This window comes from Thamnophis sirtalis, unplaced genomic scaffold, assembly GCF_051295495.1.
Source record: "Thamnophis sirtalis isolate CommonGarterSnake01/CBP01778 unplaced genomic scaffold, rThaSir2_p1.2 scaffold_6, whole genome shotgun sequence".
NCBI lineage: Eukaryota > Metazoa > Chordata > Lepidosauria > Squamata > Natricidae > Thamnophis > Thamnophis sirtalis.
In genome coordinates this window covers 96,282,324-96,298,181 of record NW_028261386.1, presented here as the reverse complement: position 1 = coordinate 96,298,181, position 15,858 = coordinate 96,282,324, and the positions used below count along the sequence as shown (strand labels likewise).

The 15,858-nt window shown below is 45.1% G+C and overlaps 1 protein-coding gene across 7 annotated transcripts in view; it reads right to left on the bottom strand.

Annotated features, from left to right (window-relative positions):
• The window catches only part of PTPRK (protein tyrosine phosphatase receptor type K), a 432,976-nt gene that overhangs the window by 328,688 nt on the left and 88,430 nt on the right, over positions 1-15,858 (bottom strand). The window lies entirely within an intron of this gene.

Genomic DNA, 15,858 nt, shown 5'->3' with positions numbered 1-15,858 from the left:
TATTCACTGTGCTTAATCAGGGCATATAACATAATGCCCTCTACAATACAAACCCAGTATACCACCTTGGCCCGCCATACACCCTCTTTCAACCCCCTCCAACTTTCATTCTTCCTTCTCACACACCCCTCTACGCCTACTTCCCCTCCCCTTCTTTCTAACCTTAACCCTATCACTCCCTCTCCATTCCCTCCCTCCCTTCTCCTCCTCCTCTCTCTCACCCTCTCCACCCTCCTTCTTCTTTCACTCGACTCTTTCCTTCGGTATCTATTACCTTCCAGTATATTCGGTTTGTTCTATTTTCGCACTAACATTGAAAAGCCACAGTATACAAATACAATCATGAAATTTAACACATATTGTATTTCCCCCCTCCCCCCTCCCCCTAAATCCCCACCTCCCTTCCCTCCCCCCGACTTCCCAAAGACCATACGTGGTATAACTTTTGAACAATCACAGTCTAAAATATCTCTACATTGAACTCAGCTTCTTACTGTTACCCAAATTTTAAACAATTTAAATTATTACTGATACTAAGCATAAGCTATCTGGAGTTTCTTAGTCCCATATTTACTTTTTATGTAATCAATCCATTTTTTCCAGTCTCGTTTATATCTCTCGTTTGAATGTTCTTTGAGATATGCTGAGATTTTGGCCATTTCGGCTAAGTTCATAACTTTCAAAGTCCATTCTTGAATTGTAGGTAAATCTTTCTTCTTCCAATACTCAGTCCTACCATTTTAGAATTACATAGTTGAACCATCTTAAACACAGAAACACACATTTTGGAAAGTGGGTTGTTTTAATTAAGTACTTTACAGACTACAGATAGTCTTTGACATACAACAGTTTGCTTAGTGACCGTTCAAAGTTGCAACATCACCGAAAAAGTGGCTTATGACCATTTTTCAGATTTATGATTATTGCAGCATCCCCATAGTCACATAGTTTACATTTGGATGGCTGGACAACTGGTTCATATTTATAACGGTTGCAGTGTCGGGGGGGGGGGGCATGTGATCTCCTTTTCCGAATTTCAAAGCAAAGTCAGTGGGGAATCCAGATTCACCTAACAACTGTGTGACAAATTTAACAACTGCAATGATTCACTTAACAAACGTAGCAAGGAAAGTCATAAAATGACTCACGTAGCAACATAAATTGTGGGCTCAATTGTGGTTTTAAGTGGATGACTACCTTAAACATTTTTATTATTATTCTCCCTTTTCCCCATCCCCTTCCCATTGTGTATTTGTCACACGTGCTAAATAGTTAAAATTAATAGAATAACACACTGGTGCTTGTATGAGCACTCATGTCCCAACCTGTGAAATACAAATAAATTATGAATGGGAGAAAACTGGGGCAAACAATTATATTTATTTTTATTTATTTTCCCTCACATCCAAATAAAAAAGGTACATCTAAATAAGAAGATCTAACTGGGGCTGAACAGGATTTCATATAAAATAGTTTGCAACTGAGTTGGAATCTGTGAAGCAATTTTGTGCATTATTTCTACCTTAACCTAAAAATCATTAGCACCTTGTGACCAATAGCACCTCTCTCTGTATATCCATATAGTATATACGGAATGTGTGCACATTCACTGGTCAAGTCCTAATTTATCTCCAGTACTTGCTGATCAGCAGATTGCAGAAATTTTTCCTGTCTACTTTTTTTCTAGGGTACCTTAGTGTCACTTCTGATGTACTATCAAAGGCTATTTCAGACTCTTAATGGTGAAAAAAACCAAATACCAGACATTTTAGATCTAGGAAAAGCATGATTAGGTTAAGCTGATTTTGTCAATGCTGATGATGTTCAAGTGGTCCCCCCCCTGATATTTTGGACTCTACAGGGCGGGGCATAACCTTTTCCTAGGGGGTCACAGCAACACTTGTAATAACAACACAAATAATTCATACACCATTCGAAAGCCCATCAAAAACTGAGTTTATTGACACGATTTAATAGTCAGTATGACCACCATTAGCCCTTCGAACAGCATTCAAACGAGGTGGATAAGAACACAACAAATCTTCAAACAGTTCCGTTCGATTTTCAGGGCGGGGCATAACCTTTTCCTAGGGGGTCACAGCAAGATCGACAGCAGTTTACAACTTCCGCGACACCTCATTTTAAAGCCCATAAAAAACTGAATTGAATGAGCTATTAAATGTTAAATTTGTTTCGGTTGAAACTTTGAGAATGAATTTGGAAACTGTGTTGAAAAATCTGGAAAATCGAACGGAACTGTTTGAAGATTTGTTGTGTTCTTATCCACCTCGTTTGAATGCTGTTCGAAGGGCTAATGGTGGTCATACTGACTATTAAATCGTGTCAATAAACTCAGTTTTTGATGGGCTTTCGAATGGTGTATGAATTATTTGTGTTGTTATTACAAGTGTTGCTGTGACCCCCTAGGAAAAGGTTATGCCCCGCCCTGTACATAAGGTGTCTATTAGTACTGCCTTTGCATTCTTCTGCAATAATCATTCTATTTCTATTTGCAAGTCTTTATATTCTGTGATTTCCTCCAGTTCTTTCTTTTTTCCCCCTGCTCTCTCCAGATATTGCAACTGTCCACAATGGATGTCTAGGCCATCCTGGATGTTGATCTATATGATCAACAGTCATTATGTCTGAGGTGTCAATTCTGGCAATATTAATATTATTATCATATAATGTAGGCACAGTTCAATTCCAAACCAGGCAATATACAATAAAACTACAGTTAATAGAAAAATACATCATAATAAAATTATTTTAAAAACAAGGGATTAAGGAAAAAAGATTAAAAAGTCTCATGAAGAACAGACCCCCCCCCCACCAGATATGTCGAGCAGAAGCACAACCATTCTAAAACCAGGCCTAGAAGAATATGTAGAAGAGAAAGAGCAACCTGCAAATGGATAAGGCAAGGTAGAGAATGGCAGTTGGTCTTACCTGAACTGCTATTTTTGGGCTCGGACAGGAGGCTCCAGTGGATAGGCTCCAGTGAATGGTATTGACATGCCCCTTTGGCCACGAGACTGAGATGAAGCTGAAGACCCGCCTCTGTGCTCCACCCTTCCTTCTCCACTGCATCGAACTGAGCTCCCTTCAGACCTGAAAACAAGGCACAAAGGAGAACTCCCACCACCGCAGCTATCATACTACTTAGGGCGGGAACTGGAGCCTCCTGTCCAAGCCCCGAAAATAGCAGTTCAGGTAAGACCAACTGCCGTTTTCCGGAGCAAGGGACAGGAGGCTCCAGTGGATGGGACCTACCAAAGCTAAATCCCATGGGTGGGGAACTCATGCTCTGCAATAACCTGCTGTAGCACCCTGCGCCCAAACGCTGCATTAGCCAATGCGAATGTGTCCAACCTGTAATGTTGGATAAACAGCAATGGGGATGCCCATGTAGCCACTCTGCAAATTTCCTCTATGGGGGCCTGGGAGGCCCAAGCCACCGAGGTGGCAGTACTCCTCATCGAGTGTGCCATGATGCCAGCCAGCACCGGCAACCGCTGGTATTCTTATGCTAGGGATATGGTTATGCGGATCCACCAGCTAATGGTGGGAAGGCATTACCCTCCTACCCAGAAACAATGGTTGGAAAGATAGGAAGAGTGCCTCTGACCTCCAGAAGGAGGCCGTCTGCTTCAGGTAAAAATGCAGGGCCCGTCTGACATCCAACTGGTGCCACTGCTGTTTCCGTTCCCTAGCCGGATTAGGGCAGAAATCGGGGAGAACAAGCTCCTAGGAATGGTAGAATATGGAATTCACCTTAGGAAGAAAGGCTGGATCCAACCTCAATACGACCCTGTTGTTGGGGAACATGGACAAGTCCTCCCTAGAGGAAAGTGTTCCTAGCTCTGACACCCTTCTAGCCAACATGATGGCAACTAGAAATACCACCTTAAGGGTTAGGTGTTTTAGGCTAACCATTCTCAATGGCTCAAAGGGCTCCTCCATGAGAGCTGTAGCATGGTGGGAAGATTCCACATGGGCAAGACCCTTGTCTAGGCCATCCTGGATGAATTCCAGGACCTGCGGTACCAAGACCCTGGTGGGCAAAATCTGTTTTGCCTGGCACCAGGAAATGAAAGCCACGCATGTAGAGTCATAGATCCACGAAGTGGCATTTTTGTGAGAGGCCTCTATGGTTCTAATACTTGCAGAGAAAATTGAGCTCCCTTTAGGCACTACTGCTCAATCTCCACACGGCTAGTTGCAGCCAGTGTGGTTCCGGGTGGATCAGCGTCTCTTTGTGCAGCTCTATTTCCCTCTCCGGTATCTGCCATGGAGGCTGGACTGATAGGATCTTGAGGTCCATGAACCAGGGTCTCCTCGGCCAGTGAGGAGCCACCAGGATCAGCTCTGCCTGCTCCCTGACTAGCTTCTGAACTACCCCGGAAAAGAGAGGGTGGGGAGGAAAAGGGTACAGAAGTCCCCTTGGCCATTTGCGTGAAGGGCATCAACTCCTTCCATTCCCCGAGCTGGGAACAGAAAGAAGAACCGCGGAAGCTGGGTGTTGGCCGGAGTGGCGAAGAGGTCCACTACTGGCCATCTGAACCTCTGGCAGATGCTTTGGAACAGCTCCTGGGACAGGCTCCACTCTCCGTTGTCCACCGTCTCTCGACTGACCCAGTCGGCCTGATGGTTGTCGATCCCCGTGATGTGCTCCACCCAGATAGACCGCAGATGTCTCTCTGCCCAGCTGCCCAGCGACATCGCTTTGGTGTGCAGTGTCCTGGAATGTGTGCCGCCCTGCCGATTGATGTGGGCCTTGGCCGCCACATTGTCAGTGAGTACCAGGATGTGATGACCCTCGACAGCAGTCCGTAAATATCGAAGCACCAGATGGATCGCCTGGAGCTCCAGCCAGTTGATGTTGTGTCGGAGCTCCTGCCAGGACCACCAGCCATGTGCCAACTGGGACCCCAGGATCGCCCCCAACTGAACACGCTGGCATCCGTGATGAGAACGAGGCGCTTCTGGTCCCTGAACTCGCACCCCTTGAGCAAGGCTGGGGACAGCTACCACTTGAGAGAAATCCGTACCTGAGGGGTGGCCTCGACCTTGGCCAGTGAGCTGCTAGTGTTGGCTCTCTGGAATGGTAGGAGTTGCCACTGCAGAGTCCTGGTGTACAACCGTGCCCACAATACTACCTCAATGCAGGATATGAGTTTCCCCAACAAGCTGGATAGAAACGCTATGGGAACATAACAGTCCCTACGAACCTGCTTAATCATCTTAACCAAACTGGTCCTGCGGTCTGGGGAGAGAAAAACTTTTTCTGCATGGGAGCCTATGACCGCCCCTAAATGGAGAATTCTAGTTGACAGGGTGAGGGAACTCTTTTCGAAGTTGACAGAGAACCCCAGCCCCTGAATAGTGTCCATGACGTGCCAGAGGTCCGCCTGACTCAGGGATGCCCCCTGGACGAGGACATCATCCAGGTAGCAATGTAGCCTAATGGGAAAGCCCCTTAGGTAGGCTGCCACCACTGGCAGTACCTCGGTGAATGACCTAGGTGCAGAGGATAACCCAAAGGGAAGAGCCCTGTATTGGAAGTGGCGGCCCATGTAGGAGAACCGTAGGTACTGCCTGTGGCGTGGGAGGATGGGAATATGGAGATAAGCCTCCGTGAGATCTATAGAAGCCATGTAATCCCCCTCCCGTATGCCTGCTAAATTGGATTTAAGTGAGGTCATCTTGAACCTGCAGTACACAAGATGTTGGTTCAAGAGCTTCAAATTGAGAATAGCTCTCCAGCCTCCCGAAGGTTTCGGCACAAGGAACAGATTTGAGTAGAACCCCCGACCCACCTGGTCTGAGGGGACCGGTTCTATCGCGGCGATGTCAAGCAGATGCTTAATGGCCTGATGCATCCGCCTGCTTTTGTCTAGATTTTAAGCTGGGGAAAATGTGTGAAAGTGGTTGGCGGGGATGGAGAGGAACTCTAGCTGAAACCCATGTGAGACAGTGCTGATTACCCAGGCGTCAGAGGAAATTCTTGCCCAGGCCTTGGGGAAGAGAGCCAGGTGACCACCAAAGGGTGGGGTCGGGTTCAACCTATTTGCCCCGGCGGTAGAGTGCCCATCTCCCCCTCGAAAGGGCTGCTTACTCTGAGGCTGGAAGCTGGATCTGTCCCTACTGAAGTTGCTGTCAGATGTCCTCTCCGACCTGGAAAAAGAGTACCTGCTCTGCTGAGCCTCCTGTTCCGGGGGCTGGTATGAGAGCTTGCAGTAAAATGGGGTTGACCTTTGTTCTGCCTTCTTCACCAAGGTTGGTAAGACTTTTTTCTTGTTTTTATCCTACACGAGGAGCGGTTCCAGGGCTGCCCAGAAGAGGGAGCCCCCTGTGTAGTCAGCCGATGCCAGCTGCCATTTGGACTTGCTGTACGCCTGCCACCCCCTGAGCTAGAGAAGGCGACGGGAGGTCACAGATGACACCATAGCCCTGGAAGCAAACTTCATCACGTTTAGTGTGGCATCAGCCGAAAACTGCACACTGCCACTAACTTGTTCAAATCCTGATGCAGTCGCACATCCTCCAGAGGAATGCGTTCCTGGATCTTCTCCATCCACAGGATCACCGTGCAATTGAAGAATGAAGCCGATGCTGCTGCCTTGATGGCCCAGGCCACTGATTGGAATGTTTTCTTCAGGGTCATCTCTACCTTCCTGTCATCTGCCTTAAGGTTGTCTGTGACATCCTTGGCCACCAGGGATGCAGGTGATGCCACAGCCACCACAGGTGGGTCCACGGCTGGTAACTGTAATGCTTGGGAAAAATCTGGCTCAATGTTATAAAAACATCTGTCGTTACTGCCAGCAGAGAGCTAGCTATGGTGGCTGCAGAGGCAAGGAGGTTCTAGTAGAGATAGAAATCGCAGGAGAAGTTAAAAATATGTCTCGTCTTTAGCCGGACTGAGATGAAGTGGGGAAGGAAGGGTGAAGCACAGAGGTGTGTCTTCAGCTTTATCACAGTCTCATGGCCAAATGGGCATGTCAATACCGTCCACTGGAGGCTCCTGTCACTCACTCCGGAAAATAAAGTTAATCCTCCATTGCCTTTTCTGAGCATAGCAAAATAAGCACCTACCAATTCTCTCCCTCTCCCTCTCCCTCTCCCTCCCTCCCTCCCTCCCTCCCCCCCTCTCTCTGTGTGTGTGTAGAGAGAGAGAGAGAGAGAATTGAGGGAGGGGGTACAAGTAACACTTTGGTGTAGTGTTTAAGGTACCAAGATAAAAACCGGGGGACAGTGAGTTCTAGTCTCACCTTAGGCACAAAGCCAGCTGATGACCTCAGGCTGGTAACTCTCTCTAAGTCCTAGGAAGAAGGGAAAATTATTTCTAAAAACTTCCCAAGCAGCAGAAAACCCAGTGATAGGAATAAAGGAATGGCAATTGCAAATTTCAGCCATTTAGCAAGATTTTTGAGGTCAGGAGAGATATGGTTAAATGAGCAAGGTGGTGGTAATTGTTAATTCTTCCACTTGTTCCATTGTTGATGAGATATTTAATATTTAACGGTCTTCATTATGCCACATTTAATAGCTATACTGCCCTAATACCTTTCTAGTCAGATATAAAAAAAAATAGCAAGATTATGAAATCTTTATTTTGTAAGCAGAAAACAAGGATAAAGCTATCAGCATTTTAATGTTTCATTACATTAATGTATTTACTGCCTCTGATGGGTGGGAAAGGTGACTTAGCAGCTGATTATATAATCAAATCTATCTAAAGAGAGAAAGAAACCTGCTTGATTACAGGGGGTCATGACTTATTTCTTCGATCTCCGTTGCATTTTCCACCAGAAGGTGTTCAAAGAGCAACATGCCTTGATTAAAAGCAGAGCCTCTAACTTCTGAAAGCTTGGCTGTCTTTAGGGGCTGAATTTAAATGTACAGTTGCTACCTGTGTGGAACACAAAGGTCAGAATTTTCCAATACTGAAATATAAACCAGAGCTTTAAAGCTTCTATTATGTACACTTTCAATCAGTCATGTTCAGACAGAACACCAAACTGAAGAGATAAGGCAGCACTGAGTACAAAAGGAACAGAACTACCACTGTAGGACAGGACAAAGATGCCCTCCAGCAACTTAAAAGTGTTTTGCAAAGGACAAGAAGATAGAAAAATTTGATTGTTGCACCATCATTCTCAACCTTATCTTACAAACCCGGGAGCAAGAATTCCATCTCCTTTCTTCTAAGCAAGATGGCCATTGGAAAGACAAAATGAAGAAACAGAGCCAGGAAATTCAAGAGGACTTGAAACCTAGTAAGCATAACAGTGGGGTTTATTTTAAAAATCTTATATAAATAAACATTAACTTAAAACTAAGAGAAAAAATCTGAAACTAATAATGTTCTGGAGGTGATAAAATTTCATCCATTAAGTTGACAACCCATGCCCTATCGGGTCATCCTTTCAGAGGTACTTGCTTATCTAAACAGAGAAACAGAATGACCATGGGTGGATTGCTATTGAGTAACTCAGCTTTTCACCTTCAAACCTAGCCGCATGTCACCCACATATTGCGGAGTAAATAACTTCTTCTTCTTAGAAGTTATTATTCTCATTCAATAGGTACAGTAGCACATTACTATTAGTTTCTTGTTCATCATTTGTAGTTGGTCCATCATCTCCAAGATGAAGATTCAAAGGTGCCATAGGAACGAAGGGAACTGAAATTATTTGGAAACCAACTCATCGTTCTTCTAACATAATGTGTGATGTGGGTTCAGTTTCATTGTTGTTTGGTATAATGTTGGTGATTTTGTTGGAAATTAAATATTCATCCATTTTTCAAATGCTGGTCAGTTGGGACCAATGATAATGGAAGCTTCTGGCATGTCTCAAAATTGTTCTTATGCAAAATGAAGGGAGGCAATGAATGCATTTTGTCATCATAGTAGCTTATCCAATAATTCAACAATCTCATGTTGAATCATGATGGAGTGTACCCATTCTCAATTCTATGCTGTGTGGATCGGCCATGAAGAAAACTTGAATAAATTTGGCTTGCCAGTTGAGGACTAGTATTAAATATCTAATGAATGATGGAGTTAGCTCTTCAATAATCATTGAAGGATTCCATCCATTCCTTGTTGAAAGGACTTATTTGGCAGCAAAGGATGTCATTTGGAAGAGGCAGTCTGCTGTTCTTCCTGAACTCATTTGCAAAAGTTTATCATTGCTACATAAACTGAGAAGCTCATCAGGAGAAATATTATTGTGCAAATTGTGCATTTTGCCTCATTCTTTCTCTGTCTTGTTCAACATGGGTATTGTCGTGTTAAGGAACTTATGAAATATTTGTCCTAGAACCTAGAAAATGTTAAGTCTATAAATAAAAAATATGTTCATTTTTAGATATGAAGCGAGGAGGCGAGGCGTGAGGTAACTAACAAACGTTTTATTCAACAGGCTTCAACAGAACAGGTTTCAGAACTCGCGCACCGGGACAGCGCCGCCTGACAGCTATTTATACGGATAGCTGTCAGGTGGCCAGCCAATGGGAGAGGCGCAATTCTCCCGCCGGCAGCCAACCACGCTTGGACCAATCAGGTTGCGGCGGGGCGGGACTTGACTGCCGGCTGCGTCAGGAGGACACAACACCCCTTCCCCCCGGATGGCGCATGCGTAGTCGTCCAAGTATCTTGGTCTACTGCGCAAGCGCTGGGACCGCCTCAGTTTGGGTGTGGTCGCCGAGAAAGACGGTCGTGGAGGAGGAGCTCTGTCTGGGAGGAGGAGCGGAGACCGAGGCCCAGCCCCTAGCCTTGCACCGAAATTGGTAGGCAAGGCAGCGGTCACGACGGGTGGAGGTGGGTGGTCGTCTGGAGGTGCACGCCAAGGTCCTTGCGGTTGCGGTTGGAGGCTAGGGTCAGGTGCAGGAGTCGGAGCGGTGCGGGCCTGCTGTCTGGGAGGTGGGACCAATGCGCGGCGGCACAATTGGTCTACATGGTGCCGCCAAATTCTTCCGTCACCAAGTTGGACCTTGTAGGAACTGGGTCCTGTTAGTTCCTGAACCACGGCCAGAACCCACTTTGGCTCACCCGAATAATTTTGGGCGTAGACCTCCTCCCCCACATGGAAAGCCTTAGGGGTGGAAGTCAGGGAAGCTGAGAGGGGAGAGAAGTGGGGGTGCAGCCAGTCCAGGGTGGTGCGGAGGCAGCGGCCCATGAGAACCTCGGCCGGCAATTTTCCAGTGGCAGCGCAGGGGGTGGAGTGCTGGGCCCGGAGGTAGGTGGTTAGGCGGGTTGTCCATGGCTGGTGGCTCAAGCGCGCTAGGCCCTCCTTGGCAGAGCGAACCACGTGCTTCGCCATGCCATTGCTGGTGGGGTGGTATGGAGCCACTGGGGCATGGCGGATTTCTAAGCTGGCGAGGTAGAGACAGAATTCAGCTGATGTGAATTGGGGACCGTTGTCGGTCACCAATGTGTCAGGGAGGCCGTGGGTGGCGAACAGGCACTCCAGGGCATGGATAGTTGCGGTGGAGGTGAGGGAGTGGAGGTGGACAACTTCTACCCATTTGGAAAGGGCATCGACGACCAACAGGAAGGAGCGGCCATCAATGGGGCTGAAGAAATCGGCATGTAGGCGACTCCAGGGAGAGGAGAGGGCGTCCCATTCCCGGGGCGGGGTGGAGGGCGGGGCGGGGCATACAACCTGGCAGGGAGGGCACCGCTGCACCCAGCCAGTGATGTCGGCGTCCATAGAGGACCACCAGACATAGCCGCAGCCAAGGGCCTTCATGCGGACTATGCCTGGGTGACCCTCGTGGAGCCAGTGGAGCACCAGCTGGCGGAGGGCAGGCGGTACGACTACCCGAGATCCCCAGAGAAGGCATCCCTGGAGGACGGAAAGTTCGGTGCGGCAGCAGAGGAACGGCTGGAATTCTGAAGTCTGAGAGTCCGCGGTCCAGCCCCGGCGAACGGCGTCTAACACGCGGGAGAGGAGGGGGTCGGTGGCAGTGGAGGTGGCGATGTCCGAGGCGGAGAGTGGCAGCTCCAGGTCGTCTATGAGGAAGACGCTGGAGGCCACAGAGGGGGCTGGGTCGGAGAGTGGGAGGGGCACCGGGCACCGGCTGAGGGCATCTGCGTGGCCCATGTATTTGCCAGGCTGGTAGTGCAGCCGGTAAGCGTAAGCCGAGAGGAACTTGGACCAGCACAGGGAGAGGATGGGGTCCCCTGCTAGGATGCCCAGGAGGGGCTTGTGATCAGTAAGGAGTGTGAAGGGGCGGCCATAAAGGTAATGGTGGAATCTTTTGCCTCCAGCTACGGCTGCCAGCTACGTTCAGCCCTGGACAAGGTGCACGAGTAAAATGCGATGGCTGCCTCCGAGCCGTCCGGAAAGGAGTGGCTCAAAACAGCACCCACGCCATAGGGGGATGCATCGCAGGCGAGGAGGAGGGGCAAACGCTCATCGTACTGGGCTAGTACGGGAGCAGCTGTCAGTAGATGTTTGACAGCCATGAGCGCATGTGCCTCGCGGCTAGTCCAGGTCCAGGGGGCGGAGGAATCTAGGAGGTGGTGCAGGGGCTCCACCACAGAAGCCTTATGGGGGATCGCCGGGACAGCGCCGCCTGACAGCTATTTATACGGATAGCTGTCAGGCAGCCAACCAATGGGAGAAGCGCAATTCTCCCGCCGGCAGCCAACCGCACCTGGACCAATCAGGTTGCAGCGTGGCGTGGCTTGACTGCCGGCTGCGTCAGGAGGATGAAGAGTAAAAACTGTATTTGCTAATGGATTTAATCTCATTATCTTGTTTCCCTATCATTTCCACATTCACTATTTACAATCTAAAAGGGTAAGAGAAGGCTCCCTGAATTAAGTCAAAAACCTAATCCATTTCATTCAATCTTCTATATTGAGCAATCAACAAAAGATGCTAGAGAAAGTCTCCAACCAGGATAAAAGTAGTATATTGCTTCCAACAACTCATATTTTTTTACAATGGTTTTATAACCATTGCAGCATTCCATGGCCACAAAATTCTAATGCTTGGCAACTGGTTCATATTTATGATGGTTGTCTAAGGTTCATGTGATCACCTTTCATGACCTTCTGACTAGTAAAGTCAATAGGGAAGCCGGATTCACTTCACAACCATGTTACTATGTTAGTGTGTGCACAGTGTGCCTACTATTTTGAGATAACTCAGGAGCAAAATAAAGTACAGAGAGGTTTTGGCTTTCAAATAGTGGTTATCTACAAGGCATGCATATATATAACTATAACACGGAACCTCCATCACAGGCCTCTCTTATATAGACAGTCTCTTAAAGTGATAACCCTGCTGACTCATTCTCATTGCATCATCTCGGTTTACAGTCTTACAGCAGCTAGTCAGCTATTAAATCATCATTACCTTAACATACTAACTTAAGAACAGCAATGAATCACTTAACAAATATGGCAAGAAAGGTGGTAAAATTGGGCAAAACTCACTTACCAACTGTCTCATTTAGCAAAAGAAATTTTGGTCTCAATTGTGCTTTTACAAGTCAAGAACTACCTATATTCCAAAGGCTAGTGAAGATCTTACTAAATATTCCATAAGTCCTTTAGAAATTGATTATGCATATATAGCCAGTGGCATTAGAATATTTGGTTTCATTGTTCATTTTATTGTACTATGTTATTACAATTATTATTTTTTAGCTTACAGATCTAAGGAATAAAGAAAACAAATATGAAATTAGGATTTTAGAGGGAAAGGACTCATCATTTTATATCTGCTTAAGCTGAACCACTTTTCAAACAAATATGAAACAAATTGTCCCAATATTGAGAAAGTCTTTAATGGTTTTAACATTTTAGGCACACGTTGCGTCTTTACAGATATAGAACAAATTTTAAGCACTTGATACAGATTCCTTGGCTCCCAAATCTCCACAGCAAGAAATGACCTTTTATCTCTCCCCTTCAGCTTTGTTTAGCCAGTAACTAAATTACACAAGGATCTCTGCTCTCCTGCTATGACAACTATGTTTGCACTACAGGCAGCTGTGAAGAGTAGGAAATGTGAAAGGAAAGTCACACAGAATTGTTTGGAAAGTGCAAATGTTTCCTTCGGAAATAGGTTCAGAGAGAAGTATAGTTGTAATCAGAATCAGAATTCATATTTTTCTCCCTGCCACATGCTCAGAAGAGAAACCAAAACTTCTAGTTTATAAAATAAGTTCACAACTGGTTTAGTTTTGGACTGAGAAACAGAATTCAGAGAGAGGGTGGGCCACATTGTGGCTGGTGATGTATTAGTGTGCAGGTAGTACTCAATTTACAGCAATAGCAATAGCATTTAGACTTATATACTGCTTCACAGTGCTTTTACAGCTCTCTCTAAGTGGTTTACAGAGTCAGCATATTGCCCCCAACAATCTGGGTCCTCATTTTACCGACCCTGGAAGGATGGAAGGCTGAGTCAACCTTGAGCTGGTGAGCTTTGAACTGCCGAACTGCAGCTAGCAGTCAGCTGAAGTAGCCTGCAGTATTGCACTCTAATCACTGCACCACCTAGACTCTAATGCCATTCTAACTTTAAATGGCTGATAAATGTATGGTTGTAAGTTAAGGATACATCTGTATCTGAACCTAGAGCATATCAGTTATCTAAAGAAAAAGAATGTCCACATCTATCTGTGGAAATAATTAATTTGAACACCCTGGAGGCAGGGGTGGGATCCTACCGGTTTAATGACTGGTTGACTGACCGTGCATCATAAATATGAAAAATGGCCATAAGTCACTTCTTTCAATGCCATTGTAACTTTGGTCCCTAAACAAACTGTTGTAAGTCATGGACTACCTGTTTTCTTGGGAGCAAGGCACAACTACAAGAGATGATTTTGTTTACAATTATAGGGAATATTATATTTTCAAATAGTAATATTTTACATTGCAATATATTACTGTAAGCATAAATGATCACATCTTTTCATTATGATTTAAACTGCATAGCCCAGATCAATAAGAGGTAATGGTTCCAGATCGATTTCAAATGTGGAACTATTTTTTTTATTGCATTTGCAATCTCCTTGAAATTGTGAGGGGGAAATAATACATGTCAACAATTCTGCAACTGGATTCTTTATTCAGCAGCTGGCTTTTTGGTTGAATTTCTTAACAGTGTCTGGAACAAAGGGCAAGGAGATAATTTCCAGCCAATGGCTAGAGGTATGGCCACTTTCAAGAAAGCAAGCCAAAACTCTGTATCAACATGATAGAGGAAAGGGAGAGGGAAATGGCTAGCTTGAGACATTGAATCAGAGGTAAGGTGAGGAAATAACAACAATAATGTGTTTATTATGCACCATCACCTAGGCACGGTACATCATAAAACAAAACTAAGCTCCAATAGCAGATCACAAATCAATCCAATAATATTGGCACAGAAGCCAGGAAACAAATACTGGCAACCCAAACTGACAAAACAATAATTAATTTAACAACATCTGACAGAATGGATAACAAAATCTGGCATCAGTGTGCCCGTAAACATGACATGAAGCTAATGTTCCTGAGAATACTGGATTCACCAATAGTTCCCTCCTTCTTTTCCCTTCCCACTTTCCTTTACAGTGAAGCACTACTACTTCTACAAGGATGGCTTCTCCCCATGGAGGATCAAAATTTTAAAGCAGGAGAACAGAAGAAAAAAGCAGACAGAAGAAAGAGAAATTGTGGTGTTTGGTATGCATGACTGCCTATGACTGTCAAGACTCTGGACCTGCCATTGATGGTTGAGATAGGAACCGCCTGCCCATCAAGCAGAATATTTAGATGTGGCATGAGAAATGTGCTCATATATCATTATTTATCATTTCTCTCCTTACTGCTGGTGAAATGATAACATGATTTTTTTTATTATTTACCCTTGTGTTTGTGTATGATTTCAGCAACATGGAATCAATTGTCTTTAAGAAAAAGAAAAGGAGAGGTGGAACACTGACCAGTTAAAAGGGACAAATATGCAATTGTGGAAACATTCCAAAAAATAACATCTACCCAGGGGATTTGAACAGGAACAGACTACCACTATGGATCCAACTTGATATTTCCAATAATTTGACAGTGATTCACTAGCCCAGAGGAAGCTGATTCAGCATAAACACTTACTTCCACCTCACATTCTGGAACAACACTGGGCATCATGCAATCACCCAGGAGACAAGGATTGGTTTAAATACATCCCTACTACGTTGTCAAACTTAATGAGGAAGATGCAGTGTAGCATTCAACCATTTATCAATTGGAACCACATAAAAGTGAAAGCCTAATTGCTAGTTATAAAAGTGAAAGGGTGCTTGCTTTTAAGTATAATTAATTAGAGAACTGTAGACAAGAAAATGGATGGCAGTGTTGCAAGCAGGTAGGATTAATTTTATAGTGCAAAGGTCCCTTATTCCACCCTTACATAGCTGCAAGTTGTTTGAAGGAATAAATAAAATAGTCCTGACCTTTATTTCCTCCTTTTGCATGATTAATTATTTAATATCCCATTAATTGAAAAATGAACTTGAATTTCAGAAGCATTCATTTTGTTCAGCATAACAGTCTATCGAGAAAGCACCAATTGTGCTGTTTATCAAAGGTGAACAGACAAGGTCATCTAGGCTGCACCTTTCCAGTTATTCATTATCTTGTCCACAGTAGTAATTAACAATGAAAACATTTCCATAAATCAAAATCCTAGTAGTATTCACAAACTAAAGAACAATCAGAAGGTCCATCTTTTTTTTCTTACCCTTCTCCACTGCCTTAGAAATAAAAACATTTTTTGAAGTCACATATATTGTATATGTACGATAATCCAAATATATGGCTGTTTATTTCTTTATTTTCATTGT